General features: G+C 36.7%; 1 protein-coding gene across 6 annotated transcripts in view; it reads left to right on the plus strand.

Moving 5' to 3' along the window:
- The first annotated feature begins 133 nt into the window (after positions 1-133).
- The window catches only part of RASGRP3 (RAS guanyl releasing protein 3), a 97,558-nt gene continuing 75,969 nt past the window's right edge, over positions 134-21,722 (plus strand). For 3 of the 6 annotated variants that reach the window (XM_014565772.2, XM_032497328.1, XM_014565773.2), the window contains exon 1: positions 137-416. The gene's annotated coding sequence lies outside the window, so the exon portion shown is untranslated. Of the gene's footprint in view, positions 417-6,388; positions 6,542-21,722 lie in introns of all 6 variants that reach the window. The other 3 variants (XM_032497329.1, XM_032497333.1, XM_032497332.1) reach the window with 3 other exon arrangements.

Consider the following 21,722-nt stretch of genomic DNA (forward strand, 5'->3'; position numbering starts at 1 on the left):
TTTGAAATCAAATGCATTTCCTGCCTTCTTCTTTCCTCTGTACTCTTGCGACCAGCCTATTTATAGCCCAGGAAAGGAAAAAGCTCCGCTGGAGGCAGGAAAACTAAGTTCAGAAAGAATAGGAGGAAGTCTGCCTGCCATTTAGCCAAACAACCTCTAATTCATTGAGCTCAAAGCTTAGCAGCTTCACTGTTGTCGTGAGGCGTAAACAGCTTGCAAATTCAATTTTTTCCCCTCTCCCCACTTCTGAACTGGATTTGGGCAATGGAGGTGAATGCAGCAGGTTGGAAGAGAAAACAGGAATCTCTGGGTGTTTAGACACGTGGAAGAGAAGCTGGGCAGGAGTCAGTGAAGCGGAACGAGAGAGTCTTCCACAGAAGGATGAGCTTGAAATGATCCCATGTCTGTGAGTTAAGGTAAGTGCCCTTTTCCAGACCATCCATTGTTGCGTATACATGCACATCACGCACTGTGGGTATCAGCCACAGACATGGTGTATATAACTGGAGGGCAGATCCTCATGCAGGGCTCAAAAGCTTTACTTATATCTCTGAAGAAACGTAGAAATCAGCCTCAGTGATATGACATCTTTGGTTTTTAACAATAATACATATTTTTTAGCTAGTGATTTTCTTAAGATAGCTTTATCTCCACTAAGTTTTCTTTGGCTTCATTATCACCAGGAAATTAAATAGTTTACATAATTTCATAGAAGGTCCTTTCTGAAAGATAATTTCTTGATATTTGTCTGTTTTTCTACCCTTTGCAAAGTACTGATTAAGAATTCATTTACTTTTTTTAATCAATACTGGTTTAGAATATATTTTATAAGCAGGCCCTCAAGCAAAGGTCTATTTTAGAAAAGTTATTTTAACTAAAATTTAAATTTTGTATAAAATTAAGTGAAGATTAAATTTTTTAATGATAAGCTTCTCCTGAACATTTATTTTCAGACTAAGGAAAACCTTCTAGAAGCACAAAAAACAGTATTTAGCAACTCCAGTGACAGAAACTGTTCACAATCATTATTTGCATTTAACTTATTATTTCAAAACAGTCATTCAACATACATTTTCTGAGTGATCTGAAAAAATGTCCCTGGGTTGGAAGTGGAAAGGTCGAAAGGGAATGGATAAAATCCAAGAGCAGCTGATGCTGCCCACAAAAGCTTGGAAAGCTCCGAGGGACATTCCAACTTCATTTAACATTCCTTGCCATCAGACAAGTGCGTTTGTTTAGATGATGCACCATGTTTGCCTCTATTGCCGATAATACCACATTTGTGTCCTAGAGAAACTTGAGTAATGTCACCACGATGTCAAAGGAATGAGGTTCTGGTGGTTTATTGAAGAGGAAGAGCAGGAGGAGATGTGTTGCTGTTATTTTGGCTTATCCCAGTTTGAGATTGGTATGTTTAGAATCTGTCGTAAGAAGATAGCAGAGCTGGAAGCTGGAAAAGCTGAGCTGGCCAGACTGCAGCGAACACAGGAGGCCACTCTCAGTTCTGTCTCAGTGTGGCTCTCACTGGCTGTTCTCTTTCCTGGAAGAATTTAAGGGTTATTTTCTTCTGATTAGAAAATTATAATTCATTCCATGGAAACAGCAGAGTATAATATTCTTGAATAGAAAGAGCAGTATTTCTTAGCTGAATTTAGGTTGTTAAAAAAAGAGGGAAACAAAATCTGGACAAATATGATGGGTCTGAAGAAACAAAACAGACTCTTAGCCCTTGTCTCCAGGACGCTCCAGTGCGGCAAAGTCAATTCTGAATCCATTTTATTATTTCCACAAAGTGAAATCTAAGGTAGTCTAATTAATTGCTGCTCCACGTGGGTCTAGCGCTAGAGATGTTGTGTACAGTTGATCCTGATTTCTGTTGATCTTGAATTTTTTTTCCTTTTATAGTTTCAAAATAACATTTCTCATTTGACGCATTTGCGTGTTTACATCATGAGAATAAAAATGTTTTAAACACTATTACAGGCTTAAATAATAGAAACAATTACGAGTTACGTATTTTATTCTAAGAATATATATTTTTTCACTTTTAAAAGTCCTGTTCGTCATTCATTTCTGGATGCCCACAGATGCTTATAAATGTATTCATGAAATACCACTTACTTAAAACAGAGTTCTTGGGAATGGCCTAATAGTTTCACAGCTTTCTTGATGTATTCTTAAGCCACAGAGAATATTTTAAGTTATTAGAGTTGCCTGATTTTTTGAAAAGGAAAAATTGTCATTTTTTAAGCTCCTCAATTAATTAAACAGAAATTTATTTCCTGGTTTCCAGTATAGCTCCTACAACCACTTATGTTTACAGGTTACACTGTATAGTCACCCTTGACCCTCACCTTTGAATATAAGTGAAATCAGATTACTGAAGAGACAGTGTGGAATGTTCAGAAATTTAGATGTCACCAAATGTAATACACAACTTGGAGGTGCTGAGGGAGGTGCGTTGGGAGAAGTGTGCCAAGGTCAGGCAGCCGTACCCACCTGGACTGATGCTGTGGGTGGGGGGGAGCTGCATATTGACTTTCATGGGTCTATGAGCACCTTAAATCCAGATGAGTAGCCTCTGCAGGTTCTTTTTCTCCTACACTCTCATTCCTTCACATCCTTTATTACAGGTCAGCAGCACCACCACTGAAGTAGATTTATTAAGTTCTCCTACTTACAATACAACCTCTGCCTTTGATAAACTCAACATTTACATGGAGAGAACTATAGGGGGATACAAGGCAACCTACGTATGGAACCAAATGAATGATGTAGATGAGTGCAGATAAGGAAGGCATCATCCAGGCAGGCTTCACAGAGGGATGAGGTTTGAGCTAAGCCTTGAAGGAAGGGTAGAAGGAGATCTGATGGATATAGCAAGAGATAAGAACTTCCAAGACGAGAATGGAGCTGTGTGCACAGGCAGATAGGAATGTACCTGGGTTGCCAGATGAAATGCAGGCTTCCACTTCCATGTGAATTCCAGATAACATATACTCGTTCTGAAAGAGGATGTCCTATTGCACATGTGTGTATGAGACCTATTGCATGGGACATACTTATACAAAATATATTTGTTGTTTCTCTGACTTATGTTTAACTGGGTGTCCTGTGTTTTTTATTTCCTACATCTGGCAGTCCTACCAGGGAACTGTGGCTGGACAGGACAGCTTGACAGGAGCAGGGGCAATGCACACATGGAGCAAGAGAGAAGCATCTGGAGGAGGCTGGGGTCAGATGGCAGAGGGACAGTAATGCCAGACCAAGGAATTTAGAATCTAATTTTTAGACACTGGGGAGCCACTGAGGATTTTGGAAAGGGAAATGACATCAATAAGATCTGCCCATTCAAGGCAGGACCTTCCAAGGCCTGGGTGCTGGTGACAACAGAAAGAAACCAACTAGCCGAAGACAGGTTAGAGAACAAATCCACATTTTGCAAACTAATTGGATATGGTTTTAGGAGGAGAGGACATGTTAGAGAGGATGTCATGTTTCATGGTCTGTTCGAAGAAACAGTTCAAGATATAGCAGTAGGTCAGGGAGTTGAGGGGCAAGGATTTTGGTTTCAGACACATTCAATTTGAGGCAATGATGGGATAATTGGGTGGAAATAGTGAGTGGGCAGCTGGAAATGAGAAATAGCTTAGGAGGAAGGTAAGGGCCGGAAATAATGATAACACCCACTACTGATGGGGCATTTTCTATATGCTAAGCTTTTTACATCCATTATCTTATTCACAACCACCTACGGGCAGGTTCCATGGCCAGCCCTACTGAATATATGAGAAAACCGAGGCTCACAGAGGTGAAGACACCTCTTTATTTTAATATTTATTACCTAAATTGTCTTTTTCCTCTAGCGCCTCATTTTAAGATTTCTCCTCATTTACCTCATGAAGTAAAGACTATGCTGAAAACAGGACCAAGAGTGTGAACTCCTCTCCCTGTCCCTGGCTGCCCTCTAGTGGCAGAATCAGGTAACAATGCCCAGCCTAGGTCAAGGACAGCTCAGGCAGCCTAGAAGCAAGCTCCTTGGGAAACCAAGAGGTCACAGAATCACAGCAGAATCATCTGTGGGCTCCTAAAAGGTTTAGAAGCTAGCTGTGCTAGGAGATTCTGGAAAGGACATCATGGAATCATTTACACCCTTACAGCTGGCTGGCCTGAAGGGCATTTTGGATAGACCCATTTTAGATTTACCTTAAACTTTGTAATTATTGAAAGTATTTCATTTGTGTATCCTGTTAGGAAAGGTATGTATATTAAGTTTGGTTATTAAATTTTTAATGCACATCTGTGCCTTAACTGTGACAAAAGTTTCCTAGATCTTTTACTCTAAATATTTTATTTTATTTCAAAGTATCCAATATATTCTTTAGTGAAAAGTAAACAGTCTATCTTTTAGGAATGTATCCCAAGGAAACATTCATAGATTGAGACAAAAATGTATGTAAAAGAAAACTTATTTGAAACAGACAAATTTTGGACAAATATACAAAACAAGGGAATTGCTAAATAATATTCCTCAATATGGAATTTCATATAGCCACTAAATTACTTCAAAATATTTAATGGCATCAGAAACACTTCATAGTTGAGTGTTAAGTGAAAAAGAGAAGGCAAAAATTATATACATGGAATGATCCCATTTTCTTAAAAATCATAAATGTATATACGAAAAAGAGTTAAGACTTAAAAATTCATACACCAAAATGTTAATAATAAGACTCTCTGGTTGTTGAGGTAATGGTGATTTTTATTTTCTACTTTGTCTCCAGGATAAGCATGTACTACTTTTCAAATGAGGCACAAAAATCAGTATGTTTTGAAAAAGTGGAGAAATAAGTCCCAGTGCTCTAATTCCCTGCTGCCATGGCTGACAGTCAGGTTTGTGCTAATTCAGCCCCATTTAGGCTTCTCTGCCCTGTAAAGAGCTGTATCCTGTTTGTGACAGCATAATTCATTGTAATGGAAAAGATTATGATGCACTAGTCTGGTCTATGACTTCACTGTATTCATCAGCAACAGGAAACAAAGACGGATACTTGGTTTTTTTTTCATAATTGTTTTAGTAATAATTGACAATTGGAGGAAATGAATGGCAGAAAACAATTATGGGCAGACAAGATGGTCAGCAAATCAGGCTGGGAAATGCAGTGGGGCCTGTCTTGGTTCTATTCATGCAACGCTTTCAGAACATTACAAAGATATTATTGTTTTGTTTTCAATCTACTCCTGAAATCACTATTGTTTTTACCAGCAGTTATACAACTCTTTGCTGGCAGCAATGACCCCCAATGTGTTTTTAATTCAGTAATCTGGTAATCCCACATCAGGAATTTGGGACTGAATTTTTCATGTATATTATTCAGGGTCAGTGTGAACTCCCTGTGCGCGTGTCCAGTAATGATGCTCCTGTAATAACAACTAGTTACCTGTTGCTCCTACATAGAATCTTAGAAGTTTTTATTTTCCATTACATTTTTAAAAATCAAATTCATGGTTCTATTTTCTATGAAAAGATTCCTCATCTTCATTTTAGCAGCAATGGTTGGGGGAAACAAACAACAAAAAGTCAAAACAAGTGAATTCATGATTCACTCTCCTGTTTCCATGCTGTGAAATAAGTACAGTTAATAACAGCTAAGATGAAAATGAAGGATGTGTTATCAACTGGGAAAGAGCTAAGTAAGGCAGGTATTACATACACTGCGTGACATTTATCTCTACCAGTGTCCATAGACATGACCTCACAGTCCTGTTGGGTACTATTACAATGCTTTGGATGGGAAACTAAACCAGCCGGGGCTGCTCTAACCTTTACTCCTGGTCATATTTTCTTCTGATTAGCCTGATTTAGAGTAAAATTCTGCAGCAGCTCTCATTTCCAATCTTAAAAGACCAATGACTGGTCATGTGATTTATTATGGCAGCCTCTAGACCAGTGCTGTCCACTAGAAATATAAAGTGAGTCATATATGTGAGCCACAAATGTCATTTTATATTTTCTAGTGGCCTATTAGGAAAGTAAAGAGAAACAGGTACAAATTAATTTAAAAAAATCTCATCTATTGAACTCAATACAGCTGAGACATTATCATTTCAAAATGCAATCAATATAAAAGATTATTAATGAGATCCCTTACCTTCTTCATTTTGGGTGCTGAGACTTTGAAATCCCATGTGTAGTTTATGCTTGTTGCATATCTCAGTTCAGATGAGCCTTGTTCCTCGTGCTCAGTAGCTTCAGATGCCCAGTGTCTAGTGTACTGGGCAGCGCAAACCCCAGCAGAAGAGCTGCACTGCTCCCACCAGTACAGAAAGAGCATGTGAAGCTTGGACGGTGAGAACTCAACAGTCTTCCCCATTCTGATGCATTCAGCAGGCCACGCTTACAGCTGTCAACTCCAACTGAACTGCTGAAAAGCAAGCAAAGGATTGACAGTTTTGAATTTTGGCCTCTTAGAACAATCCGATTGTTCGTTGGATCAACTGGAATGCTGCGTAACTATGGATTCCTGAATTGAGGATAAAGGTAATAGAGGTTTATAAAAAACTCTCAATTTTTGAAATCTGGATTATATGATTATAAGAAACTTTATTTTATCTTGATGTTTCCAAGTGAATTTAGGCATGGGAACAGATTATAATACATAGCCTAAAATGAACTTCTAGGAAACATTATAGATACTGTGCTCTTAATAGTGCATAGAACTTAGTACAAAGAAAGAAATCTTTAGCAATTCACACACACACACACATACACACACACACACACACACTCTCCTTCTACCATTGTGACCGTTTCTGATGTCTCTTCTGCATTCTGCATTGTCTTATTTGAAGGGTAGGAAGTATGCTTCAATAATCCTGTGTAACTACTATGCCCTAGGGACTCTCATGCCAGTCAGCTGGAGGGATAAAGATAGCTCTGTGTGCTAAGTATGGAGACACAAAAATAGAACTGATGGAGTGGATAAAACTAAAAGACATTGTAGGTTCTCAAGGCCCCGCCAATGGCAGGGACCTGGAAACAAAGGCTTCTGAAGTCCTGGCAATGAGTCGCAGCCAACTGAACGATCATATTTTGGGTTCATTTCCGATTCCATGAAGTTTTGGTTATAGGGTGAGATTTAAAGCAGTTGGAAAATTCTAAAATCAAAATAAAAGTTAAAGACATTTAACATATAAATAATGACCAACTGCTGCATGATATACAAATTAGAATTGCTCCAAAAAATTGCTTTTAAGAACGTTCTTGGCCCTCTGAATTGACTTTCCATTTTTCCCATAGAAAGCACTTTGTAACTTTATAAGGAATGATTGGTATGTGCACCTAAAATATCATATGCTTACAATGAAATCACTACAATGTATTTATAATGTATTCACAATGCATTACATTAAATTATTATTCTTAAATCATGATTTATAATAAATATGTATTAATCATTAAATTATTTCAATGCATTTATACTTAAATATAACCATTAATGTACTGTTTCTACATTAATACATTATACCATACATTAATACTGTGTTAATAACTAGATTACATTAATACTGTTAATAACTAGATTGCATTAATACATTAATAATATATTAATAAGTAACCCAAATAGAAAAATAATACATTGAATCAACTCACAATCTCCATCTACCAAAGCAAAAGCACTGACAGTGAACCTCGGAAGTGCCAGGTGCTCTATCAGGAGCCAGGACAAACAAAAGATAAATTACATTTATTTTCTTTGCTAATGTTGGTAGGAAAGCAAATTCACTAGAGAAGAATGAGGAAATGGATGGAATTCTTTTCGAAGGAGACAGCCTTATCTACACGATGCAAAGGTGGAGAAGGCCTTTTCATTTCTGTATCTAATTTTACTTCTAGACTTTGGTTTTGCCTTTTCCACTCATTTTTTTTTTCCCACCACCACATTAACATCACTAGGGGAATTCATCCTTTAGGGTTGAGATATTGTTTTTCAAATACCTACTTTTAAGACAAAATATATGATGTAGGTGAGATGGAATGGAGGAATATTTGATGGCAGTGGAATATTTAAGAATACTTAATGACATTAGCAATATGATATTGAAAAGCAGACTGAAAATCTATAGGCTTGTTATTAATTTTAGAAGAGATAAGAAAGATATTTATTAGTTACCTATTTCTGTGAAACAAGTCACTCCCATGCCAAGCACCTTTAATGAGCAATTGCAATCAGGTGTCAGGTAGGGCGTTTCCACAGTGACACAATGACAATATTTTGGAAGCTAGAAAGCAGATGGTTGACTACTAATTCAACAGTGGAAACCAGAAAATCAATCCGATTTACACTAGAGAACCCTTCAAAGACTCAGGAATTAGTGGCACCAGGTACCATTAAAACTGTAGGTAAAGCTGAGACTAACATAGGGAAGACTGGCTGAAAATCTTCCTAAAGCAGTTAGGTTCCCAGATCCTGTCCCCTCCTTTATTCAATACCAGGATACTGGAAGCTTACTCTCTCAAGAGGAAAAAATAAGGGTGTTTAGACTGGGGGACACCGGGCTTTGGATGAGGCCCAGCTCAAGGTGGGCACATTATATCTGAACTCAGAGAATTAAATTTAAGACCCAGCCCTTTCCTTCCACTTGGCTCCCAGAACACGGTAGGCAAAGCAGAAAAAGTGACTGCTAATAGGTTCTAGGTTTTATATCTTAAGATGTGGCCATGGAAGAAGGGTGTTCTGGTGCCATCCGAAAAACGTGGGGAAGGGACTTATTAGGTGATGGAATTGTCTGCCTGAATCAGGAGTTTACCCCTGAAACACTCCAATGTGGCCAAAGCAAAAGAGGTACTATGACTGGCCCAGTCTGCATCACATGCATCCTTGGACCAATGAACTTTGACCAATAGATTAAGGAAGTACCAAAGGTAGGATGGGCAGATGGGGTTGTTGTCGTAGGTGTGCGAGAGGAGAGTGGGCATATCAGGTGGGCCGTATCCTAGGTGTCAACTAAAATTCTCAGCCTCCTTTGTAGAAGATGATGTTATGCAGGCAAAGGTACTACGAAGGCTTAAAATTGTCTCACAGGTGCAAGAAATGAGTACACTTCACATTTCTACAGTACATTGTGGGTTTTCAAAGTACTTTTTTCCTATACTATTTCCCTTGCTTTCCAGAAAAATCTGCAGATACTACCATTCCCACTTATTGATTATTAAGGAGGATTCATAATGGGAATGCGGTGGACTCACTCACTACCCCCTAACTCGATTAAGGCAGAGCTAATATGAGAAATCCTGTCTTTTGATTCATAGTCTGGTGCAATTTCTTTTTTAGCATCCCAGTGATGAGTCCAGGATCACAGATTCCTAGATAATTGGGCGGGGAACAACATTTGGAGCTGCTGTTTACAGGCAATGAACTGCAGGACTGTTCAGAGTCTCCTAGCGTCTCGCCCACAATTCCCGGCACATCAACCCCAACACGTGTGAAATCAATAGAGGCTGGGAGAGGCCTGCCAAACGCACACAGCCCAGAGGAGCCACGTGGCCTCCTTTTGGAATAAGACTAAAGAATTAAGTTCTGGGAAGAATTTTCCATCTGTTTTCCAGATAAGATTGATTAGAACGATCTATCCAGTTTCATAGATTTCATGAAAGAATGGATGAATGTCCCGTCTGGCCTGGTTAAATTTAGTTTCACATTTCTCGGTCGAGTTCTAGCTCTACTGTGCAGGGAAGGCCTCTTCTTTACCTTCAGAGCCCCTCTGGGGAAGAGGAGCCGGAGGTCCCTGACACGAGCCCCACCCTGCCCTGAGGCCTTGCTTTAGGTAGGAGGGGCTGCACTGTTTGCTGCAGGCCAGCTGGATAGCACACAGCCTCATTTACCTTTTTGCTGAGGTTATAGCAGGGAAGCACATTTCCCTTTGCCAGATCTTTCTGTCTCCAACTTCCCTGACGCTCTTTCCTCCCCACCAAGTCAGTTCCCTTTGTTATTTTTGGTATAAAGAACTTTCCTTCAGTTACTTTCAAGGCTTCAGAGAAGCAGTTAAAGGAAGTTGAGTTAGGGAGAAGTCTCTGAGCCTTTTATCTGTGTGTGTGTGTGTGTGTATACACACACACCCTACACCTGTGGGACTGAATGGATTAAAAAATGGATCCATCTTTTTGTTTCTTACTTAACGAGAGTCTTTTCATTTTAACGTGAATTCACACAATCAACACTGATCACGGGTATTTTTATTCTCTATTTACCATTCTGTTTCTCTCCTCTCCTGCTTTCTTTTGGATTTTTCCAGGTTTCTGTATTTTAATTCCTCCCCTCTAGTGTTTTGGGAGTTATGTAATCTATTTCTTTTCTTTTAGTAATTATACTTAAAAATTTAAATCCATATTTGATATAGCAAAGCCTATTGTAAATATCTTCATAGTAACATCTTTTGAATGACATAAAAGAAATCTTCTGAATAACATAAAGATCTTAGAAACCTTTCTTTCTGATCTCATGCTGCCATCTTTCATATTACTACTGTTGAAACGTTTAGCTCCACTTTTTTTTAAAACAATTTGGTTGAGGTATAATTGACATATAATAAAAACATAGTTTGATGTCCTGACATATGTATACATCCATGATATGTATCGTGACAGTAAAGACAGTAATCAACCACTAAAAAAACCAATCGAGTTCATACACAAACATGCCTGGTTGATGTAAACTTGCTTTACTTAAGGAGTTCCACTGCTTCTGGACAGAAATAACTATGATAATGACCATTCACCTAAGTCCACTAGGCATTCTGCCAAGTGCTTTACATGACATAATTGATTAGTATTTCTCATTGCTTTCTTTATTGTCTTTAATTTTAATTATAAAAACCAATACAGGTTTATTATAAATGGATGTACTCAATACCAAAATGAATAGTAGAGGAAAGACTTGCAATATGCTTTTTTCTTCAGAATAGATACATGTTTATTGCTTCTTGTCACTGCAAATACTGTCTATGCATTTGAAAACATACGTGATTGTAATAAAAATCGGGCTAAGGCATAGTGGGGTTTTCTTGGGCCTAAAGCAATAGTCATTTATGCATAATGTTTTTGCTTTTTTCACTTATTACATCAAAGCCATCTTACCATCCACCCTTTTCATGGCTGCATGATATATACAGCATTGAATTAATACATTGTGATTATTTTGATTAATCTCTTATTTTTAGGTTGTCTCCTTTTTATTGTTGTTATTACAAATGTTGCAATGAACTTGTCTTACATATATCTTTGTGCATTTATTATTTTTATTGGATAAAACTCTGAAAAGCATGATTTCCAACCCAGAGAGCCACCATCTGAGTTGAGTATTATTTCCCTTCTACAATTGAGGAATCTCATATAGGTTTTCCTCTACTTACAGTGTGGTCATGTCTCAATAAACTCATTGTAAGCTGAGACTATCACAGGTGGAGAATGCATTTAACTTACCTAACATACCGGACATCATAGCTTGGCTTAGCTTAACTTCAATGTGCTCAGAACACCTGCTTTAGCCTACAGCCAGGCAAAATAATCTAACACACAACTAACCCAGGAAAAGAGCAAAATTCAGAATTCTGTGCAGTTTCTACTGAATGCATACAGCTTTCACACTACCATCAATCGAAAAACTTAAGTCGAACCATGGTAAATCAGGGACTGTCTGTACTTAAAGAGACAAATAACTCCCTCAGCTAGTGAGTAGCTGACTGGGGGATGAGAATCCTGATCCCCCAGGTCTCCAATATGCCAGCATTCTCACCACTTACCACACTGCCTTTCCTACTAGTTTGGAAATGGTAAATAAAGAAATAGGTTATTAATGTTGGAATTGTCAAGAGGATTACTAGGGATTTTCAGCTAATAGTATTCTTATGGAATTAGAATGCAGGGGACATATTTCAGGTAACTTATAGTTTCTCTTGGCCCTTCAGTTGAGGACACTGATGTAAGAGTTGAGGGGCTATTTTTAGCAGGTTACTTTTAAGCACCCCTGGAGAGGCGGTAAAATAGCCTGTTCTCCACAGGCAGCTAGGAATTGCTTGCCTACTTTTTTGTTCCGAAGGAAAGGACACAGACCATCTGGGCCAGTAAGTTGGGTCCAAAATTGGACTCATGTTTATTTTACTTAATAAATGTGTTCTTGAAAAATATGAGTTGAATTTTGGTTGGTTGAATGCCATTTTCAGTGCACCAGTGGTACACACATTTCTTGTAATCCTGCAATGAGTGGCTTTCTAAAACAAAGAATGCTTTGGTAGGTAATGTGAACAATTTTCCCTTAATTTATGTTGAATATAACTTTTTTTTTCTTTTTTTAAGGCAGGGAACCCTGTGCTCAGTTGCTTGCGTCTTAGAGTGTGTTGGATGGTATAGCCAGATTAGTTAATGGTAATATAGAATATATATGCTCTCAAATTATAGACTAATAGAGTCCAGCCTGTCACTCCAAAGTCCCAAACCAAACAATGTGGTGAAATGTATAATTTAAAAGAGGTGGTTTGCAATAAACACCCCATGCCAGAAAGAATACAGTTGTAGACCTGGGGTGCTCCTATCCTTATGTTTGGATTGTGGGCCCCATTCCTGCCTCATCCAGATGGCATGTGGAAGACCTGGCTCTTCAGTTACTAAGGCCACTGTCCAGCAAATAAGATAGAAATAAGTGAGGATGCAACTGGCCCTTTGTCACGCTAGCACCATTGCATGCTTTGGAAGTACAGTCCAGTATTTCTAGTCCAACATGAACATTTTTGTTCTTCCTAACACATCAGTTCTCAGTTGCTCATACATTTTTTAAATTAATCAGCAATTGATTCTATAACAGGAATGGCCTTTAGAGTTCATGGAATTTTTGGTGTGTGCAGATACGGATTAGCCAGGGAGAAATATACTCCAACCTTTCACTTTGAGGAATTTTAGTCAATGTGGCTTAAGATGCTTTGGTTTTTAAGAAATATTTTTATTCTACATGAAAAGCAAGCAAACATCTTCAACATAAAAGATTTAGTGAACATGCCTGTTAGGATATGATTCTGAAATGAACTTTTAGTGCTCTCATATTACAATCTTGATCCTCTAAGTTGACATATATTGGTGCTTTAAAGGCCATGACCCTTATATGGCTTTTAGTTTCACTCGGGGAAACTAGTGTAGTAATAGTAAAAGCATAGTAAAATGGATACCTTTTCAGTTCCAATAATCTGTTTTAGAGATCTATACTGTTGAAATAAAAATACCAGAAACTAAGCTACATGTGCTAGAATGTTTAGTGCAACACTATTTACAGAGGCAGAACACTGGGAGCATCTTGAATGTTCAGCAATAGGGTGAATAAACTATAACTATACTGTGGAGGAATATGAAAACATTAAAAAGAACAAATTATATTATTGATCTTGGAGCCAATGTATGTGCTCATGGTACATTGTTAAGGGGAAAAATCAAATTACAGATTAATGTTTTTTTTTTCTTAAACTGGAAAAACAGACCCCCTCACACACATATACATATGTATGAGATACATTTCTTACAGGTGTGTGTTATCTTGGTGAGAATGAGAGGTCTATACATATCTGTAATATATTTTATTTATTTTATTATAAAAATGTATTTTTTAAATATCTCTGTATTGTTTTACTTGCTACATTGAGCATTATTACTTTTGAAATTTAAATTTCTTATAAAGTAAAAAACACAGGTGTCCTGCCTTTCTTATTTTATAAAAGGAAAAAAGATCACTCTTCCATGTGGTAATGTAGTTATTCTGACCATTAAAATATATATTTAAAAAGAATTTATAGGCATTCAAATATCTATCGAAGCCTCACCACTGAGGTCACTATTTTTCAGCTGTTTTAGCCCATCCTCCCCTGCACTGATTTCTCACTACCATGTGTTTATCTTCACCAGCCAAGGAGCTCTGCTGATCTTCTCACTTCCCATGGTTATGTTAAGGAAACAGCACACACCTCTCAGCTTTGACTCCTCCCCTGCACTTGCCTCTCAATTTGAGACTTTTACACAGCATAAATAGGTCTACTGCCAGTTCACTAACAAGAATGGCAATCACAAAGAAGAGCCCTGAGAACAAACACTCTTTGTTTAATTAGAACATGAAGGAAAACTGAAAATTTCCCCACCACTTTTTTTATGTGCTTCTAAAAGGCCTTTCTAGTTTACCCCCTGTGATCTGCAAATAAGAAAATCCTCCTGCAAGAATATTAGATCCTCATTCCTCTGTATGTTCCAACTGGCTTGTGGTTGCCTCTGTGTTCTTCCAGGAAGTCATAAAAGGGAATATCTTATCCAAAGCCTTTCTGCACACAAAAGGTATAAATAATCCCAAGATGCACCTGAAAGTTTCCGCAAATAGAGTGCAAGTAAACCACTGGGATGTTGAACCAAGTGTATGATAAAGGCAGTGATACCTTAAGAAAGGATATGGAAATGAGGTTAAAAGCTCAGGACTCACAGATTTTTAACCTGCAGGCGGTGATGTTTAGATTAAAACTTGAGCAAGTAGTGGCACTAAAGACTGGAAAACAGAACTTGTAGTCAGCTAGCTGGATTTGGATCATACGGTACAGTGAAGAGCAAAAGTGATTCAGTAGAACATTGACATTATTTAGACACAATTGTGAACAAATGGATTTGGTATCAAAATAATACGGCTCTTTCATAAGTACAACCATGGTGTAAAAATTCATTCATTCATTCATAAAGTATATATTGAGCATCATCTTCTGCCAAGGCCAGTGGGCTGTGATGTGAACCCAGGACAGCTTAGCAGACCCAGAAGGAGGCCAGTACTCAGCAAGAGTGAAATAGCAACGGGAGGATGGAGAGAGGTGAGGCCGAGGGGGTGGGGGGTCTATAGTTTGCATATGAGAATAAGACGATTTGGAGTTTCTGACAGCACTTTTCCTATGATTCTCATGAAGATCACATTGTGCACCACCTCATGCACTTAGCTATCACACATTTCGAGGAAAAAAATTAATTTAAATATTTTCCTTGCCTCATTTATCCCTGAATCAACTTTGAATTTTATGCTTTGAAATAGCAATGATGTTGAAACTTAGAAAGGAAATCTTAACTCTGAAAATTGCCCTTCTATTATTTTCTACACACTGACTCTAGAAAAATGCAGAGGCAGTCTCAGATTTTATTTATTTTTATTATTATTTTTTTTACTCTGAGCAGCTCTTTTCAAGAACTAAAAGAATTCTGAAAAAGGCAGTGGCATTTTAGAAGATTTAGATTGAGATTAACTTTACCACTAGTCTGTGATTTATTGGGGTGAGAGCCTCAAAGATTAATGACAACTGCTGTCAAATCAGGGTTTTGAAATAAAACTATTGAGGGGGAGTTATGTAAGTAATTATGCTAAGTAAGTTCTTTTGTGCCATAAACATTTAATTTTCCTTCCCATGTTTTACCAAATCCAGCTTCAGCTAGAAATCTAGCGTAGTCTAAGAAGCTGATTAGATGGAGGAGAAAATGCTACCATAAGGTAAACTTAAATGAATTAGATTAAGTAAGTGCAACTATACTAATAGGCAATGCGTTTTTGAAAAGTAAATGACATCTTACAAAAAGGGAGAACGATAATCAGATATTTAGGACGCGATGTGTTTAATCCATAGAAGCATTATCCTCAGAAACAATGTTATAAATGCCAATCAGTCTACCAGGCTGTCCCACGACTAAACCGTTATCACTGGCTGAAAGATCACACATTTGCAGTGGATAACAGTAGCAAACTACTGTTGTGATGTCAATAATTAGCTTCCAAAGTGCAATACAATTGGCTGTTGTGCTTGAGGGTAAGCAGGTTTAATTAGAAAAGGATGAGCAAGTCTATGAAAACTTCTATGATTATCGAAATTATTTTGTGGGGTACATGTGCAGGGTTTGGAGTCAGACAGACAGTCATATCCAAATACCTCTTTTTCTGCTGCTTACTACCTGCAGGCAGGCTAGTTAATCTCACTGAAGGTCACTTGCAGATAATAATAGCACCTACACAGAGCTTTGCTGTGCGAATTAAATGAGCATTTTGCACAAATGTCAGCGTGTATTATTAACAATATATTAATATAGTATATTATAATGTTAATAGAAATGGATTGTTATGATATATAATTATCATTATTCCTTATATAGGGCTTTCTACATGTCCCACTTTTCCCCAGAGACATTATAAGCTTCGAGAGCAGAGATTTTTCTTCATACTTTGATGAATCCCTAAATGCAATGCACATTGAACATAAGAAAAATAAATGTATCTTCTCATTTATTGACAATAATTTGCTCTGTTCAGGAGCTTCAGAGAGTAAAAGCTCTATTCTGATTCTTTCACCATTTTTTTCTTTCCTTCTGTTTGTTGCAGGCATGTAGCTAGCACAGCCTGTATAACTGATTGTGACTAGCTGCTTATTTTGGCTCACACATGGTTCAAGGGGAAGAAAAAGGGAAGGAGAAGAGGTGGGAGAGAAAATTCCCCAAGATACTTAGACAAATGTTGGAAGAAAAAAGAGAAGGAGAAAAAGGACCCCAAAAGTGTCTGAGAAAAAGATGACCAGGTAGAATTTACTCAATTCCAGAAATAAGAGAGTAATACTACGTACAAGGTCCCCTGAAAAGAAAGAAGGCAGGGATGGGGATAAGCGTGGCCTTAGTACCTTGAGTTGACCAGCAGGTGGTGTGTCACCAACTTGAAGCAGCTTGTTTGGAGTTTGGCACAAGAAAAATGGGTGGGTGGACAGTTTAGGAAAGGACAGCTGATAGGGGAGGTTCATGCTATCTGATCACGTGTGCATGGGATGGATACCATTTGGAAATTTCTACTTACAAAAATGCCTCAGATAGGCACAAAGGCCAGCAGGACATCTCTGAGAGACTGAATCCAAGGTGCTCAAACAAGACCATGCTTCCCTCCTCTTCCTGCATCCTTGGAACGTGGTAATTCCACCACTTCCAGTGACTGGCTATCAAATACTGCCTCCAGAACCAGCAGGTTAGAGAATAATTGGGACTTAGTTGAGAGGAAGTGTCTGGCTTGGTTAACGGATGGTGAGGCTTTTCTGCTTTGGTTCCCTTTTTTTAGATCACTTTTCTTGTCAATGGCTTTCTCCTCTTTGTATAGATGATTAACGTACTCATGTATGATTATAGGTTTAGAAGCTTTTTTCTTATATTAAAAGCACCTCTCATTTGACAGTGAACAACTGATACACATTTGCCATGGAAACAGTATAAAAAAGCTGATAAACAAAGAAGGGGGACAAACTGTACTTGACCCCAACCAGCAAACATAACCACTATTAAAAATTTGATATACAGTTTCAAACTTTTACATGTTCACATGTTTTCTTAGAAAAATGAGATCATACTGAATAAGTTATTTTGTAACTTGTGTTTTTCACTTAATCTCTGCCAAATATTTTTCCATGTTAATATATTTCAACATTATTTTATAGTGATTGCATAGTGCTACATCTTCTGAATGTGTTATAATTTATTCTACTACTTTTGGCAGGTAGATTGAAATTTTTCACTAGTGTAAGCAATGCTGTGAGAAACACCTTACATGTATGAAAATCCATATTCTTTTGTAGGGATATATTTCTAGAACAGGAACTGATGAATTAAAAGGTATACATATTTTGAAAAGCTTTTGCTACACATTATAAAATTATCTTCTTCAAATGTTGTAGCAATTTATACTTTTGCCAGAAGACTATGAAGGTACCATTTTCCAAACTTCCTGCCAAAGCTAGGAAGAATCAATTTTCCATCTTTGTCAAGTTTATGGATAATAAATGACACCTCATTATTAATTTGTGTTCTTTTTTAGGAAACAATTTTTTAATATGTGTATTGGTCATTTATATTTCTTCCTTTATGAACTCATGAACCATTTATAATATACTCTGCCTGACTGTTAATTATAAATGCTATTTATATGTTAAAGCTATTAACTCTTTACCATACAGTTTTCATTTTTTATCTCATTTTGTCATTGTGATTTAATTTTAGTTATGGTGGGGTTATTTTTGGCATACATAAATTTTACATTTTGTTCATTTAAATATTTAAACTTTTTAATGTGTCTGCTTTTATAATCATAAAATAGTTTTCATGATTAAAATATTTAATCATGATTAAATTATTTTAAGATTATAAAAAAATCATAATTTTTTTCAAATTTGTCTGTGGTTTTATTTTCACATTTTACTCTTCAGCCCACTCTGCCTTTACTTTGTGTCTCATGTGAGGTAATAACTGCATCTGTACTTTTCCTAATAATTAACTATTCAACTAGTTGCTGAATAACTTTTCCCCACTAGGTTTAAATACCACATTTAACAAATAAACATTTTAATATAGTATTTGTATTTATATTTCTGGGCTTTCTGTTCTGTTCCATTGCCCTCCCTCTTTTGGCATCAGTATCAAACTTTCTTTTTTTGTGTATATATTTTTATTGAAGTCTAGTCAGTTTACAGTGTTGTGTCAATTTCTGGTATATAGCATAATGCTTCAGTCACACATGAACATACTTATATTCATCTTCATATTCTTTCTCACCATAGGTTACTATAAGATATTGAATATAGTTCCCTGTGCTATACAGTATGAACTTATTGTTTATCTATTTTATAATATATTAATATCTGCAAGTATCAAACTTTTAATTCTTTAATTTTTTTTAGCCTATTTAATACCTAATACCTCTTGCTGTTTTCTAAAAATTTCTTTACCATTGTCAGTTTTTTATTCTTTCAAATAAATTTTGGGATTTCTTTTTTAGGCTGTTCAAAAAATACTTGGGAGATTTTAATCAAAAATTAGTTATATTTAGAAATTAAGTAGGGGAGAACCTACATCTTTACAATGTTAAGTCTTCTGGTCCTGGAAAATTGTATAACTCTTCATTTATTGAAATATTTTCCATTTTCTCAACAGAGTTTTATAAATTTTTAATATATTACTCATTTTTTTGTTATTCCTAAAAATTTTGTTGTTGTCATTACTATTATGAATGAGGTTTTTTTCCCCGTTATGTTTAACAGTTTTTGGCTACTATATGGAAAAAATTTTTTTTGTATTTTTTTGTTAACTGTTCACCTCACTGACATTTCTAATTATTTAAAATCTTTTAAAAAGTTGATTCTATTGAATAAATGATTATATCATATACAAGTTGGATAATTTTGTCTCCTAATTGCTCATAATTCTTTTTTAGTTTCTTTTTCTTAACTGGTCCAGAACAGTGTGCTAAATGATAGTCATGTCAATGAGCACCCTTTTCTTGTTTGTTTCTGATTTTAATGTTAGTAACTCTAGTATTATAACCATTAAGTGTGATGCCTGTGTTTGGTTTGAGATAGATAATCTTTACTGTGCTAAGAAAAATTCTAACTCTATTTTATTAATGTAAAAAAAACCCTGATATTTAATTTTATCAAAAGACTTGTTAAGATTACCTATCCAAAGGCTAATCCAAAGGCTTTTTTCCATTGACTTATTTATGTCATTATGCTAATGCATTCCTTAATATTGAGATAGTTTTTCATCTCAAGGATAAACTATGTTTATATGGGAGGTTAGGCTGTGGTTTCCTTTAGTATGCTTTATCAGTTTGTTAGTTTTCAAGTCAAGGGTATTATGTTAGCTTTCTGTTAGTTTTGTCCACTTGAATATTTGATATAGCCTGGGAATTATCTGTGGCTTCAAGCCCAAGAGAACTTGATTGTGTAAGTAATTTGGAAATAGTTTTTCTTGGAAATAATTTTTCAATAACTTTCGCATTTTTCCATGATTATTGATCTATTGTTTTTCAACTTCTTGAGTCATTTTGCCTCTAATTCTTTTGGCTTTGCACATACTATTTGATGTGTGATGTTCTCATTATTGAAATCTTCTAAGCATTCTGTAATTTTTTTTTTCTTTTCCAATCAACGATTTTTTTTAAAGAAGAGTTATAAAAATTTTCCAAGAGCTTAGCTGTTTTCTGACTTAACACTTCTGTAATTGTTTTATAGTTTTATTACAGTGCAGTCATAGAATGTAGCCAAAACAATTTCTTTTGGGGGGAAGTTGCTTAAGATGTCTTGCTGGCCTGATATAAGTTTTTGCAAACTTAAAAAAAATATCTTTTCTTAAAGGAATAGACAGAAAATCCTTCTGTTCAATCATTTGTTTATTCATTTAGCATGGTTTCAGCCATGTCTCTCCTACAAGCCAGGCATTGTATTACGCATTGCAAGATATAAAATGAGTAAGTCATACTCTTTCTCTAAGGTTGCCAAAGTTTAGATGGAACACAGATACACGAAGACCTAATTACAATGCAGAGTAAGAAATGCAACAGCAGTGGAAAATACAAAAGAGAAGTGTAAGCCCGGTCATAGGTTCTGGGAATACAAAGATACTGAAGACACCACCACGGCCCCTGAGAGGCTTTCAGTCTAACAGTATAAAAAAATAAACTGAAGGCAGAGACAGGCTTTTGGAGGCAAGGCAACTAATTAAGAAACCACTCTAGTCATTCAGTAATAAATTAAGACATGAAAGATGCTAGAAAACAGGAAGAAAAGAGGGGATTTACACATTTAAGGGGCAAGTAGACTAAAAGTCTACATAGGAGGCTGAAGGAGGTAAGAGCAAAATTTTACAGAAATCACAGAAGAACATTTTAAGGAGTATTTGGTGAGTTGGGTCAAATGGAGCTGAGAAGTTGAGTAAAATCAAAGCAAAGCCAATAGCCTTGGTCTTCAGTGCCTTGGGGAAGGAGTTTCAGTGAAGTGGATGGGAGATGCCAGACTGTAAGCAGGTTGAGACTTACAAGGAATGCAAGATGGTGGAGGCAAGAAGTATTTCTCCAGAAGCATGGTTCTGAAGGGAATGAGTGGGTTAGGGTAGGAATTAAAGAAGCAAAGGATCAAAAAGGATTACTTTTTAGGACATAGAAAACTATGAGTATATTTAGATAACGAGGAGGGTGAGCAGACAGGGAAAGAAACCACAGTTGTTGGCGGCAGGGTCCTGAACGTGGGAGTTGCAGGGTGAGACACAAACCCAGGGGGTGGATGGCCTCTGACTGAAAGAGAGTACCTCTTTCTGAGTCGAAGGAAATGACTGGTGCCTGTAGACAGTGTGGACAGGGAGGTGGGATCTCCCCATTTCTTTGAGAGGCTGAAAGGTGTCATTTTAGAACCTTTCATTACATTCATGGACCCTGTTGGAAAGGTGCTGGGTCTTGGTCTGCATTGACAGTTCCCTTCATAGGTATGTTTCAGGATCCATCCTTTCCTTTCTGACCACAGACTGAGAAACGTATTTCTGTGTTTTCCTTTCCTGAGGCTGTTTTCTCTATTGATCACTGAAGAGTTTCTCTCTTTCGCTAACTGTGTGGTATGCAATAGATCATCAGCACAATTAACAAGTCAATTGCAAATAAAGTGATGGATGCCGTAAGATCGCCAAAGTTGGTTACTGTACTTACAAAATATAAATCAATTAGAATAGTTCAAATCCTCAGTGGGCCTCCCTTTCTGTATCTGATTAAGGACTGTCACATAAACACATGAGGAAAAATGTTTATGAAGGTAACATGTATTCTAGCATATTGTATATTGGTATCTGTAGTTTATTTCTATTACTAACTTTGAACCCTTAG

Source organism: Camelus ferus, chromosome 15 (assembly GCF_009834535.1).
Source record: "Camelus ferus isolate YT-003-E chromosome 15, BCGSAC_Cfer_1.0, whole genome shotgun sequence".
In the NCBI taxonomy this organism is placed as follows: Eukaryota; Metazoa; Chordata; class Mammalia; order Artiodactyla; family Camelidae; genus Camelus; species Camelus ferus.